Source organism: Mastigoproctus giganteus, chromosome 9 (genome assembly GCF_048544385.1).
Source record: "Mastigoproctus giganteus isolate SK-2022 chromosome 9, ASM4854438v1, whole genome shotgun sequence".
NCBI classification, from domain to species: Eukaryota; Metazoa; Arthropoda; class Arachnida; order Uropygi; family Thelyphonidae; genus Mastigoproctus; species Mastigoproctus giganteus.
In genome coordinates, this window is record NC_143583.1 from 12,850,190 (window position 1) to 12,865,319 (window position 15,130).

The 15,130-nt window shown below is 40.6% G+C and overlaps 1 protein-coding gene across 1 annotated transcript in view; it reads right to left on the reverse strand.

The window, feature by feature from the left end:
• Positions 1-15,130, reverse strand: part of LOC150080054 (uncharacterized) — a 559,273-nt gene that overhangs the window by 496,148 nt on the left and 47,995 nt on the right. The gene's annotated exons all lie outside the window — the stretch shown is intronic.

Here is a 15,130-nt window from a genome sequence, read left to right on the forward strand (position 1 = left end):
TACAGGAGCTTTGATAGCAGGCATAAGGTGATTATCCCCTTAAGGCAATGTCTTCTACCAGTACAGGTCTGGAGACCTAATTTTAGGAAGGATGTAGAGCTGCTTGAACAGGTACAGAGAAGGGCAACGAGACTAGTGAAGAGAACAAAGGGGGTCCTCTTACCAAGAAAGGTTTAAGTTCTAGATATTGCAGCATCTGGAGACTAGGCACTTGCAAGGTGACCTGGTTGGTTGGTTGGTTGGTTGGTTGCTGTTGAGTTTTATGGCGCAAAAGCAACTTTAGCCATATTGCGCCTATCTATTAATGTTTAGTGAAAAGGACGTTTATATTTCTTATATGTGATTTATATCTGGTCAAAATATCCTATTAATTTTAAATAAGTAAATATATTTTCAATGTTGAAGTTATCGCCTAGGATTTGTGATAAGGTCAGAGAATCGTGGAAATTTATAGGGAGATGGAAGGCTGATTGTCGCGCCATGTGGTATTGTGGACATTCTATAAGGAAATGTTTTACAGTGAGTTGACAAGAACAGTGAAGGCATTCTGGAGGATTTGCTTTGGTGAGTAAATAATTGTGCGTAAGATGTGTACGTCCAATGCGCAGTCTGGATATAATGACTTCTTCATGTCGATTCTTGCGAAGACTCGATTTCCATGGCTGTAGTTCATGTTTTATTTGAAACAGTTTATTGTTTGATTCATTTTGCCACATTTGTGACCACTGATTGTGGAGAAACTGTTTTATGATAGGTCTGTAGTCGGTATATGGAACTTTGTAAAGCCTTTGTTTGTGTTTGTAGGATTCTTTGCTGCTCTATCACCTCTTTCATTACCTTCAATGCCTGTATGTCCTGGGATCCAACAGAATTTTACTTGCCTCATTTTGCTTTTAAGTTTCACAAGGTGAGCTTGTATCTGATAGAGAATGGGATGTGATGGAGTCTGTCTTTGTTGGGGAGCATGTATTGCACTCAATGAATCTGTGTATATGAGATGTTTTAGAAGGGGGAAGAAGCTATGTATTTTAAGGCCATTTGTAGGGCGAATAGTTCAGCAGAAGAGCTACTGCATTGGTTTGGAAGTTGTTGTGAGAGAACAGTGTGTGGAAAGACCACTGCTGCACCAACTTTGGTGTCTGTTTTAGAGCCATCTGTATATATATGAAGGTATTCCGAGAACTGTGATGTGTGGGCTGCATGCATCTGTTTTATGTTGACATTTTCCAGAGTGCTTTTTCCCCATTGTTGAAAATTAGTGTCACAGTTTGGCGTGAAAGTGTGCCATGGTGGAATACTTATGCTATTATCCTCACGTACATTGTCAAAGCTTAGGCCCCATTTTGAGATTGTTTCTTTTAGTCGTATTCGGGCTGGTTTATTTACTGTGGGTTTATTGCTGTAGAGGATTTCCCACTGTGGATTGAAAAGATACTGCCAAGTAGGATGATGAGGAAGACTTCGGATTTTAATTGCATAGTTTAATAGCAGCATTTGCCTCCAGAGATATAATGAGGGCTCATATAAGCTTTGTACTGCCTGTATGCACCTAAAGAGATTTGTAAGGCACTATGATGTATGGAATCAAGCCATTTGATGACAATTGGTCTGCATGAGCTATACACAGGCGCCCCATAGTCAAGTCTTGATCTGATTATAACATGGTAAAGGTGGAGAAGTGTGAACTGATCTGCTCCCCACTTCACTGCAGAAAGAACTCTGAGAATATTTAGTTTTTTTTGACAGGATGTTCGGAGGTATTTGATGTGTTCCAAAAAGTTAAGTTTTTTTATCAAGAATCAGGCCAAGGAAACGTATACTATTTGCTAGAGGTATCAGCTGGTTTTCTAGTTTTATTTCTGGATCTGAGTGCATTTGTTGTTTTCTACAGAAGTGTATGGCTATTGTTTTTTGTTGTGATAATCTGTAGCCATTGTTTTTAGTCCACAATTCTATTTTGTTCACTGCGCTTTGTAATTGTCTTTCTATCATGTTTATGTTTTGTGAATGGCACGAAATAATAACATCATCTGCATAAAGGAATGTTTCAACTGTTTTTGGCAGGTCTTTTATAATAGAGTTTATTTTTATGATAAATAAAGTTGCACTCAGCACTGAGTGCATATTTGTGACAGATTGTTTTGATATTTTACCTGGAAGGTTCTAACTTTCAGAAAGTTTTTTACCAAGAGTGGTAAGTTTCCTCGCAAACCAATACTGTGGAGATCTTTAAGAATGCCGTATCGCCAGGTAGTATCAAAGGCCTTTTCTATATCGAGAGTGATCATTATTAGATGCTCATTCCTTAGAAAAGCATTGCGGATATTTGCTTCTGCTTTTATCATGGGGTCCAGAGATGATCTGTTTTTACGAAATCCATATTGATTTATGTTAAGTAAGTTATATGTTTCCAGAAACCAGGTTAATCTATTGTTCACCATTTTCTCAAGGATTTTCCCAAGGCAACTTGTTAGCGCTATTGGTTGATAATTTGTAGGGATTGTATGATCTTCGCCAGGTTTAGGTAAGGCAATTATAAGGGAGTGAAGCCAAGAATTTGGATAGTAGTTTTCCATATAAATTCTATTGTATAGCATAAGCAGTGCCTTTAGAGATTTTTGATTAAGTTGTTGGATCATTTCATAGTGAACTCCATCAGATCCTGCTGCGCTCTTCCTAGACTTAGCCAGAACTTTTTGTAATTCTTCTATGTTGAAAGGTTGGTTATATGGGAGTTGTTGGTTGGTATTAAAATTTAGTCTCTATTTTTCAGCTACAGTTTTCGTTTTCAGAAAAGATGGAGTATATGCCGATACTGCTGATATATTCGCAAAAGTAGTTCCCAGTAAGTTTGCGATTTCCTTGGGGTTGATTATCTCTTGTCCATTCCAGATTATTAGTGGAGCTGGAACTGAAAGAAATTTCCCATTCAGTTTCTGATTTTGTTCCATATGACACGGGTATCTGTATTTTTGTTAATTGTGGAGGTGAAACGTATCCATGATTCCTTTCTACTTTTATGCTGGAGATATCTAGCTTTGGCTCTGGCTTTTTTAAAATTTATGAGATTGATGAAAATGGCATATTTTCGGAAGAGATTCCAAGCTTTATTCTTCTCTCTTTTGGCCATACTGCATTCTTCAGTCCACCATGCTGTGTCATGTTTATGGTATTTTCCAGATGACTGAGTAATTGTGGCTTCTGCTGCTATTAAAATTTGGTTTGTGGCATGAGATGTAGCATTGTCTATGGACTGAGTGGTGATTATTTCTTCGTCTGTTGTTGCAATTGTTTTATCTACGTGGTAGATGACTCTCATCAACCGGTGAAATACCACCACTTTGCTTATTGGAGGCTTGAAGTGGTGGAACCCATGTTTAGTCTCTAGAGCTAAGTTCCGGCCAACCCTTCCCTATCTCTTCCATCATGCAGTACGATTGATGACTTTTGAGGTTATGATGAATGTCGTGGCGAGATCCAATATTCATTACATTTCGAGGGTACAGCTCTAAAACGGTGTTCACAGGACGGCCGCTAGATAGTACACCGGACCAAACCTATTGGTAACTCTCTAGGAGGCTTCCGGATCAGCTAGTGTATAATCTTGCTACCTCTACTCTGCCAGATAGTGACTGGAGGGAGTCCGAGTAGTGTGTATGCGGGGAGCATTGTCGAGGCCACGTTATGTCAAGGATCTGGGTATATTCTTACCACGTGTACGCCATATCCAAAAATTTCATTACTTCATACAGCATGTCCCACCCACTTTTTCTTACTATTGAATACACCATGAATTGTCAAAATAATAGAGCAAGCTTATCTGCGAAAAGATCTAAACCTCCCAAGCACTTCCTAATTCATTTCACAAATATACGTGGTCTCTATTCCAATCTCAACGATGTCCACTTCCACTTGCAGTCTTCCAAACCCCATGTACTTTTTCTGGATGAATCTCAGTTATCAGTTGATTCAACTACTGCTCATCTCAGATGTCCAAATTATTTGCTGTATGATTCCTTTCGCCTCAAAGGTGGTACTTGTGCATATGTCTGTCCTGATATTCCCTGTCAGAGACTTGGCAATTTGGAATCTCCTCTCTTTGATCTTCTCTGGCTTAAAATCTCTCTACCTCATTGTGTAAAATTCATCTGTTGTCTCTACCGTTCTCCCAACTCCACTAATCACTTGGAGCTCTTTGACTTCCTCTCTTTGCAACTTGACTTTCTCCAGTCCAGCTTTCCTAACAGTGAGGTAATTTTCCAGCTGGTTTCCATTTTCTAGTCACACCGACCCAGCAGGTCGAGATGCTGAGGCTTTTGCAATTACTAATGACCTAGCACAGATTGTTCATTTACCTACAAGAATACCGGACAATCCTAATCATACAGCCAATACGCTTGATCTTTTTCTCACAAACAACCCTTCTAAGTACAAGGTTGAAGTGAGAGGTCCTTTAGGCACTTCAGATCACAACTTGGTGATTGTCTCTTCTCCAATGGAACCTTTATCTCATGGCTATTCCCAACCTCGTATTGTTTGGCATTACAAGAATGCAAAATGGGATGACCTGCGAGACTTCTTTTCTTCTTTTCCTCGGTCTGATTACTGTTTCAAAACTTCTGATGTCAACGTTTGCTCAGATCGTGTCAGTGAAATTATTCTTGCAGGAATGGAATCCTTTATCCCAAACTCCACTTTAAAATCTCGTCCTTTATCTAAACCTTGGTTTTCCAATAAATGTGCTAAGGCTGTCCAAGAGAAGAATGTTGCATATCGTAATTGGCTTGTTTCTAATTCTTCAGTTTCATTTTCTGCCTACACCAAAGCTCGCAACAATTGTAAAGCAGTTATTAATCAGTCCAAACTAGAGTTTGAACAGGCTAAGAGTAGAAAACTTGCTTCTTGCCCTAATGGTAGCCGAGCATTCTGGTCTCTTGCCAAAGCTATTGGCCGCAACTTTTGCCCATCTCTGCTCCCACCTCTGTCCAAACCAGATGGTTCTGTTGTCACTTCAGCCAAGGATAAAGCTGACCTGCTAGCATCCCATTTTTCTTCGAGCTCATGTATTAATGAACTTGGTAAAACACCTCCCACCATTCCTAACACGCTCCATTCAATGCCTCCTGTGGTCTTCCGTCAAAAGGATATCAGAAGGATTTTGATGAATCTTGATGCTAAGAAAGCTCCAGGTCCTGATGGTATTTCTCCACTAGTTCTCAAAACCTGTGCTCCTGAACTTACTCCTATTCTTTGCCGCCTTTTTTCATTTTCTTATTCCAAAGGTGTTTTTCCTTCTGCTTGGAAATTTGCTCATATCCAGCCAGTTCCTAAAAAGGGTGACAAATCCCTCCCATCCAATTATCGTCCCATTGAAATTACTTCTACTCTTTCTAAAGTAATGGAGAAATCAATTAACCGCCAACTCTTAAACTACCTAGAAACCTTCCGTCTGATCAACGATCGCCAGTATGGATTCCGTCAGTGTCGATCCACTGGTGATATTCTGGCTTATGTTACTCATTTATGGACTAATTCAATGGAAAGGTTCGGTGAAACACAAGTAGTTGCTCTTGACATCTCAAAGGCTTTTGATCGTGTTTGGCATAAAGGTCTTCTAAAAAAGCTTCCATCTTATGGTCTGCCAACTGTTTTTAGTAATTGGTTATCCAGTTTTCTCTCTGATCGCTCACTGAGGGTGATGGTAGATGGCTCTCTCTCTTCTAACTTCTCCACTAATGCCGGTGTCCCCCAAGGTTCAGTTCTTTCTCCCCAATCTTTTCCTCTTGAATATCAATGACCTTCTTCCATTGACTGGAAATCCTATCCATAGTTTTGCCGATGATAGCACATTGCATTCAACTTTCCATTTTGAGAGAAACCTTGTCCAGCTCAATCAGCTTCAAGTTCTCGAAAATCTGCTGCCAATTCCTTATATGCCGATCTTCAGGTAATTCTCCAGTGGGGCAAAGACAACTTAGTTGATTTCAACCCTTCTAAAACTCAATCTTGTCTTATATCTCGCAAAAAGGATTCTTCTGCTCCTATGCTTATGTTTAGTGACACTCTGATTTCTAGGCAAAATGATATATCTCTTTTGGGGATTACCCTGACTTCTAATCTCTCTTGGCACAAGCACATTACAAATATTGCTTCCTCTGCATCAAAAAAACTTGGTTTTCTCTTTCGCTCTCGGCGTTACTTTTCTTCCAAACAGCTGCTCACTCTGTATAAATCGCAAATCCGCCCTGCCATGGAATATTGTTCCCACATCTGGGGTGGTGCCCCCAAAACCTCTCTCAGGCTTCTTGATTCCATTCAGAAGAGGGCAGTTAGGTTAATTAATGATTCATCTCTAACAGAGTCTCTCCACTCGCTTTCTCATAGACGCACTGTTTCTGCTGCATGCCTCTTCTACAGATACTTCCATGGGCACTGTTCTTCTGAATTGGCTTCTATAATTCCCGCTCTGTCTTTCAAAACAGTCCGAACACGTGCCGCCACCAGCCAACATCCATTTACTGTCCAGCTTCAAACCCACAGAAAAACTTTTCATCTTCCTCATTTATTCATTCAACTGCCGTTTTCTGGAACAACCTTCCTTCATACGTATTTCCTGAAAATTACAATCTACAGAAGTTCAAGTCCAATATCAACAAATATCTTCTTTCGTCTTCTCAACCTCCAACCCAAGCACGGTACTAAGTACTATAGGTTCTAATCCCTCTCGTGTTTGGGGTTCTCATAAAAAAAAAAAAAAAAAAAAAATATTTAGTCCAGTCAGCTTTATGGAATCTCCATCTTTTTTGGCCATCGTGATGTGCAACATCATTTGTTAGTATTTTGCAGACCACAGGAAAATGGTCGCTATTTAGTGGATTATTCAATATTGACCATTCAATCAATGGATATAGGACAGGTGAACATATGGATATCTCAATTGCAGAGGCTGTTCCAGTGGACAAATGGATGTATGTCTCAGTTCCAGTATTAAGGAGAGAGAGAGAGGTTTTGCTCTTCCAGTAATTTCTTGATTTAGGGGGGAGGTAGAGTGAGACCAGTGAGAAAGTAAATTGTATTGAGACTCGAACTGCAACTGCTTCCAAAAATGTTTGCAGTGGGAGGCGTTTACACGGAATTTTGGAATCAATTAAGATTGCAACTCCACCATGAGCTCCTCCGGAAAATCGTCGGTCTTGTCTATAGGTACTGTAGTGGTTTACTGCTGCATTTATTAGCATTAGCATTAGTAGAGGCATTTGATGCAAGAAAGCAAGCTTATGCAGCATCATCCAAAAAAAAAAATAAATAAATAAATAAAAAAATAAATAAAATAAAATAAAATAAAAATAAATAAATAAATAAAAAATAACCACTTCCACTTCACCCCTCTGTTCATTCGAAATACCTGTCCAGCTGAGCCTTAAACTTATTTAGGCTATCAACTTCCACGACAAGGGATGGAAGTCTGTTCCACCAACCAACCGCCCGCTGGCTAAAGGCAAATTTCCTCACGTCTATCCTACATCTGTCTTTCCTCAATTTGAATTTATGCCCTCTCAGGTGATTTTTCTGAACAAGAGGAAGAATCCCATCAGCATTGAGCATGCTCAAACCATTCAAGGCTTTATACACCTCAATCAGATCGTCTCACTGGTGCCTAGTCTCCAGACACTGTAATTTGCAAATCTTAAGCCTTTCTTCGTAAGAGCACCCCTTTGTTCCATTCACCAATCTTGTTGCCCTTCTCTGTACTCGTTCCAGCATCCCTACATCCTTCTTGAAATGAGGCCTCCACACCTGTATACAGTACTCTAGGTGTGGCTTGACCATTGCCTTATACAAGGGAACAATCACCTCCTTATCCCTGCTAGAAAAATTCCTATATATCATCGACAATACACCATGAGCTACTCTGGCAGCCTGTCTGCACTGCTCAGAGAACTTCATATCTGCCTGCACAACCACCCCTAGGTCCCTTTCATTCTCTACCACTGTCAGTGTAGTACCACTGAGTTGATACATTGTTCTGGGGTTGCTGTTTCCCATATGTAGTACTTTACATTTGTCAATGTTAAACTTCATTTACCACCTCTCAGCCCATCTGCTCAACCTTTCCAGATCCTGTTGCAGTAGCATAGTGTCAGTAGTGTCCGTGACAACCCTGCCAACCTTCGTATCATCTGCAAACTTGGACATTAAGCTGATATACCATCATCAATATCATTTATAAATACAGAAAACAATAATGGACCCAATACTGAACCCTGAGGGACTCCACTAATAACATTAGTCCCCGATGAACAGTGTCCACTGATTACCACTCTCTGTCTTCTCCCCCTCAACCACCCCTTTATCCATAGCAGCAATTTGCCTCCAATGCCACACTGCTCCAATTTGTGCAACAGTCTTCCATGTGCAACAGTATCAAAAACCTTTCTAAGATCCAAGTATATAATATCAAAGATATTCCCTGCATCCAGTTCTTTTGTGACTGCATCATAGTATCCAATCAAATTGGTCAGGCAAGACTTCCCCTTAACAAAACCATGCTGTGTCTGAGCTATAACTGAAGTCTTGTCTAGATGATCCTGCAGTGCTTCTTTAACCAGTGCCTCCATTAATTTTCCGGGAACAGAAGTTAAACTCACGGGTCTATAATTACTTGTGTCGCCCTTTGATCCTCCTTTGTGAATTGGGGGTCACATTTGCACATCTCCAGTCTGTGGGTACCTCCCGAGTCCAAGGAAGCTCTCATAATTATGGCTAAGGGTTTGCTTACTTCCTTTGCTGCCTCCTTTAATATAACTGGATAGATCCCATCCACCCCAGGTGCCTTTCTTGTATTTATCTTCAACAATTTCTCCTCCACTTTACTCTCAGTTATTACAAGATTCTCTAGCTTACTGCCAGAGTTGAATACACCTCTGGCATTCCCCTCGCTGAATAACTCCTCATGTGTGAATGTCGATGCAAAATATTCATTTAGTTTGTTAGCTACCTGAGCAAAATCATCAACAGTTGACCCATCGATATCAGGTGGACCAATCTGATTCATCCCCTTCCTTCTAGAGTTTACATAAGTAAAGAACTCTTTGCTGTTTTTCTTTGCATCCCTTGCCAAAGATTTCTTGTAATCTGCCTTCGCCTTCCTAACCTCCTTTGTAACTTGGTTACAGATCAACTTGTATCTATCATAGGCTTCTGTGTCATGTGTTAATTTGTATGTATCCCATGCATTTTTCTTCTCTGCCATATGTCTCATTAGTTCATCTGACATCCACTTAGGCCTAAACCTTGAACAATATTTCTTAGTTGGTATGTAAAGCCTAGTAGCTTCCAAGATAAATTTTTTGAATGCTTACCATTTTGAATTTGCTGTTGGTAACATCATCAGTTGGTCCCACCGTATAGAATTTAAATAATGTCTCAAACCACCGTAGTCGCCTTTACGGAAGCAAAAACCCTTCCCTTTCTTCTGATGGTACTTACCTCTCTGAGTAAATCCCACTTCAGCACACTGTGATCACTGCCACCTAGTGGTTCATTTACCTGCAGATTCTTAATGCATGAAGAATCACTACTGATAATCAAATCAAGAGTATTACTCCCTCTAGTTGCTTCCCGAACATGCTGATGTAGAAAACAATCATCCAATAAATCCACAAAAGCCTTGCTAGTGTGTGAGTGACCAGACCCCAAATTCCAGTCAATATCTGGGAAATTAAAATCCCCATTATAAGACTCTGATTTACTGGCCCACTCTATTTCCCTGTACAATTTCTTATTATACTCATCAGAGTCATTAGGCCTATAGCACACTCCTACTCTCAATTTTGATATCCCAATGCTTATGTCACACTTGTGGAGTTAGGTTAGTTTCTTGAAGGCATACGCCTACCGGCTGATATTTATCAATTAGGTTGCGAATGTCATCAAGGTTACTGCGGAAACCTCGACAATTCCACTGTATTATTGTGTGCATTATATTGGCTTTGTGTTTGTATTTGTTTCTGACTTTTAACGAGTGGGGGTCTGCTTGGATTGCTCGGGCTTTCTCTCTTTTCTGGGGAAGATTGGGCGAACTTCCATCTCTTCCTCAGCACGTATCTCTAAGATTGGTTCTTCTGGGACTTCTTTTTCACATGTATCCATATGATCATGGGCTGGGAGTTTGTCACCTATATCTATGTTTTTAGTATTTATGGTTGGCCATGACATAGAAGGCATTGTTGGCGGAATTGTAACAGGTGTATTTATTGCTTGATTAGAAGTTGAGATTGAAGATGATTTTGCTGATGGAGCTAGGATTGAGTGAGCCCAATCAGAAATAGAGATGTTGGTTTGAACTGAAGTGGTAGTGGTGGTAACAGCAGTTATCTGTTTATGCTGTTGGACAGTTGCTGCCTATGAGCGTGTTATTGTAATTGTTGATATTTGTTTCTTTGCCTCAGGGTAGGAGACTTTGTGCTCGGTTTTATACTTCTGAATCATTTGTGTATTTATTGCTTGATTAGAAGTTGAGATTGAAGATGATTTTGCTGATGGAGCTAGGATTGAGCGAGCCCAATCAGAAATAGAGATGTTGGTTTGAACTGAAGTGGTAGTGGTGGTAACAGCAGTTATCTGTTTATGCTGTTGGACAGTTGCTGCATATGAGCGTGTTATTTTAATTGGTGATATTTGTTTCTTTGCCTCAGGGTAGGAGACTTTGTGCTCGGTTTTATACTTCTGAATCATCTTTTTCTTTTTTCCATGTTTCGCAGTCTTTGGAGTAAGCGGAATGGTTGCCTCTACAGTTTGGACACTGTAAGGTTTGTGCAGGGCATTTGGTATGGATATGGTCTTTAGATCCACATGAAGCACATACAGCAGTCCCTTGACATACTGTCTGTGAATGCCCAAATTTTTGACATTTATAACATCTGATTGGGTTCGGTATATACGGTTGGACATGACAGTTCAAGTATCCGGCTTTTACAGATGTTGGTGGATTTGGCAAGTTGAAAGTTAGTATAATGTTTCTGGTTGGAAGTAGTGAACCATTCTTTTTGATTAGTATTCTTTTTACCTGAATAACATTTTGTTCTGAAAGCTCTTGTTTAATTTCTTCCTCGGATACATGTAGAAGATCCCATTCTGTTACAACTCCTTTTGAGTAGTTTAAGGTGGCATGAGGTGACACTTCTATGGGAGTTCCTGCAAGTGTTTTCAATTTAAGTTGTCAGAATGCTTCGATTGTGTTGTTTCAACAAACAGGTCACCTGATTTTAGTCTGCGAACAATTTTTGGTGAGCCAGCGACATTCTCTAAACTTTTTTGGATCAGAAAAGGAGAAAGCTTGCTGACTGGCTGGTCAGTCAAAGAATGTATTATGAGGAAATGAGGCCAGATATTCTGGTCTGTATCCTTCTTTTGTCTCTTTGCAGAGGAAGGGTTGTAATCTTCCTGCTCTCTAGAATGTGATGGGGCATTGATCCCGCAAGAGTCAGTATTGGTATGGTCCATCTTTGCTCCTTTCAGCCCTTGGCAGAGAGCCTTTTCTGCCAAGATTTCCGGCCCCGCCACGGGGAGGCAGTAGCAGTGCCTGGTGTGACCAAGCGAAGAGTAGTAGGGGTTAGTAATATACTATGAGAAAATAGAGAAAGATGGCTTTCCTTCCTTGATCTGTACAGGAAATTTTGTTACGAGAGCTGTTATAAAATAAATAGATTTTTTAACGATAAGGATAAAAAGGAACTGTAAATCGCTTTCCGGAAATCGCATTGGAAGTACAGAGAAATCGCATAGTCACAATCGCTTGGCACCCGGGGCCGAGGTGACCTGATTGAAATGTATAAGGCTTTAAATGGTTTAAGCAAGCTCAGTGCTGATGGGATTCTTCCTCTTGCTCAGATTAAGAAGTTGGGGCATAAATTTAAATTGAGGAAAGACAGTTTCAGAATAAATGTGTGGAAATTTGTCTTTAGCCAGCAATTGGTTGATTACTGGAACAAACTTCCATCTGTCGTTGTGGTAGTCAATAGCTTAAATAAATTCAAGGAAGAACTGGGCAAACTTTTAGAGCAGATAAAAGAGCGAATGTAAAGTTTTAATGCAAACTTTTAGAGCGAATCTAAAGTATTCTTTTTTTTTTTTTTTTTTTGGCTGATGATGTATAAGCTTGCTTTCTTGCATCATATGCCACTACTACTGCTAATTGGACCAGCTGTGTATTAATGTAAGTAAATAAACAAAATTACATTACAACTTTGATACTATATGACATAATATAAGGATGATTCAAGGTTGGGTTGCTTAGATTTTTATTTTTAGCAAAAAAAAAAAAAAAAATCCCACTTACCAGAGGCACTACCTTATCTTTTTCAAGATATTGTCTCTCTACACTCACAAATTTTGTCACTGTTGTGACAAAGCACCGATATTGGCACCTGAGAAAGAAGTAAGCTAAGTCTGTGGTCATTTCAGAATGTCATGTTTGGGTTCATCATCATGTCTTGAATTTCTGCCCTTCTGGGTAGGTCTTCATTAGATCAAACAAGTGATACTGAAATATAATGGCTAGGGGCATGGCCAGATCTGTAGTTAGAAGTAGATGGATCTCTCCCATTCTTGGATGTCCTGGTAAAATGTGTGGGCCCACATCTAGAAACCTCAGTATACCGTAAGCCAATGTGGTGGTTGTGGACAGTTCACCAACTACAGATCTAGCCATCTCAACAGCACTGCCCGCACTCTATTCTCCAGGGCTTGGAGCCACTCCAGCACAGATGAAGCTAGGCGCAACAAGATCTCCAGAGTGAGGACAGACTTGATCAATTGTGGCTATCCAACACACATATTGGACAAGTGCTTATTACAAGCACAGGAGCTCGCAGTCCACCTGAGACCGCCATCAATTCAGGACAATGCGCCTATGTCTCCATTCCCTACTTAGAAACTTACTTTCTCTAGTTTCCAATGTAAATGCTCCGGTCACAACTCTCCTATGCAGCGGTGTAGTATACTGCATAGCCTGCAAAGATTGTGACAGCTACTGCATAGGAGAGACCTCGAGACGTCTTCAAGACTGCCTTGCAAAACACAACAGATCAATTTGCCTTGCTGAGACTGACCAGTCCGCAAATGCGGAACACTTCTGGTCGACCCACCATGACCTCAATCCCAAGCGTGACTACGAAGTGATTGATCAGTCCGGACACTTTCGCCACCGTCTCTGGTCAGAGTCACTTAATATATTGTGTAATTCAAGAGACATGAACTGCTGCAAAGGCATGAGACTACACCCCATCTTGGAGACAGCTGTTTTAAGTCTAGTTAAGCACTGGAGGCAAAACTAGCACGTAGTTTTGCCTCAAGTCTAATGATGTTTGTGGAGCGATCGGGTACGGGACATGATATTGCCATGGCGATGTCTTTGTGTGTGCGCAATGCAAGGAGTTTAACAAAATCAGGCGACAACTCAGCGTTGTTATGGGCCTATATGAGAGCTTGAAGTACAGGGTGGATGCCCTCGAAGGATCTAAATTGAGGGGCACATCAAGCTCTCAGCTGCCTGCATCAACGCTAGAGCTTGCACTTGTTCATTACGCAACAGAGCGGCAACCCCCAAGGCAGAATGCACTGGTCCCACAGGAACTAGTAGTTGTTGGTGACTCTATTGTCAGGGAAACGGGGAACACGCTTTGTAAAAAGGATAGGTGTAACAGGACCAGGGTATGTCTGCGAGGGGCAAAGGTTGATAACGCTGTAGAGCGGATATAATCTTTTAAGGGCACAAAAGGTGATAAAGTTGTACATGTTGGCACAAATAATATTAAGAGTAGAAGACCGGCAGAATTACTTAACAAGTACAGGTCACTGTTGAAAAAAAGCCGTGAATTAGTGTTGAATTTGAAAGTGTCTGCAATTCTGCCCAGACACGATAAGAGGGAGTATGTGATGAGAGCCTTGTCGATCAATTCGGCCCTGGGCAGATTGTGCATGGCTCAAGGGGTAGAATTTTTTTCAGCCTTGTCTGTACTTGTTAACAGGAGAGACTGCTTCTACAGGGATGAGATACATTTAAATAGAAAGGGTGCAAGAATATTTGCTGATGCTATCGACGCAGTGTTAGGTGGGTCAGAAAACTGCTAGCTTGGGGGGATACAAGGACTAAAAGATTAACAGTAACCACTGGCAGAGGAGAAAGTGATTCTTGCACTGCTTCTATTGGAATGAGCAGCAGCCTGGAAAACAAGATGCAGGATATTTCAGAGACTGCTGGGAGTCATTGCGGTACAAGTAAACACATGGGTTGTGTTAGGGTAGCTAAGAATAGGAACAGGTGCATGTATACATGCGTGTACACCAGTGCTACGAGTTTGGTAAATAAATTTGATTACCACTCTCTGTCTTCTCCTCCTCAACCACCCCTTTATCCATAGCAGCAATTTGCCTCCAATGCCACACTGCTCCAATTTGTGCAGCAGTCTTCCATGAGCAACAGTATCAAAAGCCTTTCTAAGAACCAAGTATATAATATCAAAGTTATTCCCTGCATCCAGCTCTTTTGTGACTGCATCATAGTATTCAATCAAATTGGTCAGGCAAGACTTCCCCTTAACAAAACCATGTTGTGTCTGAGATATAACTAAAGTCTTGTCTAGATGATCCTGCAGTGCTTCTTTAACCAGTGCCTCCATTAATTTTCCTTGAACAGAAGTTAAACTCACAGGTCTATAATTATTTGTATCAGTCTTTGATCCTCCTTTGTGAATTGGGGTCACATTTGCACATCTCCAGGCTATGGATACCTCCCCTGAGTCCAAGGAAGCCTCTCATTATTATGGCTAACGGTTTACTTACTTCCTTTGCTGTCTTCTTTAATATAACTGGACAGATCCCATCCACCCCAAGTGCTTTTCTTGTATTTATCTTCAACAATTTCTCCTCCACTTTACTCTCAGTTATTACAAGATTATCTAGCTTACTGCCAGAGTTGAATACACCTCTGGCATTCCCCTCGCTGAATAACTCCTCATGAATAACTCTAAATGAATATTTTGCGGAATAACTCCGCAAAATATTCATTTAGTTTGTTAGCTACCCGAGCAGGATCATCAACAGTTGAACCATCGATATGACGTGGACC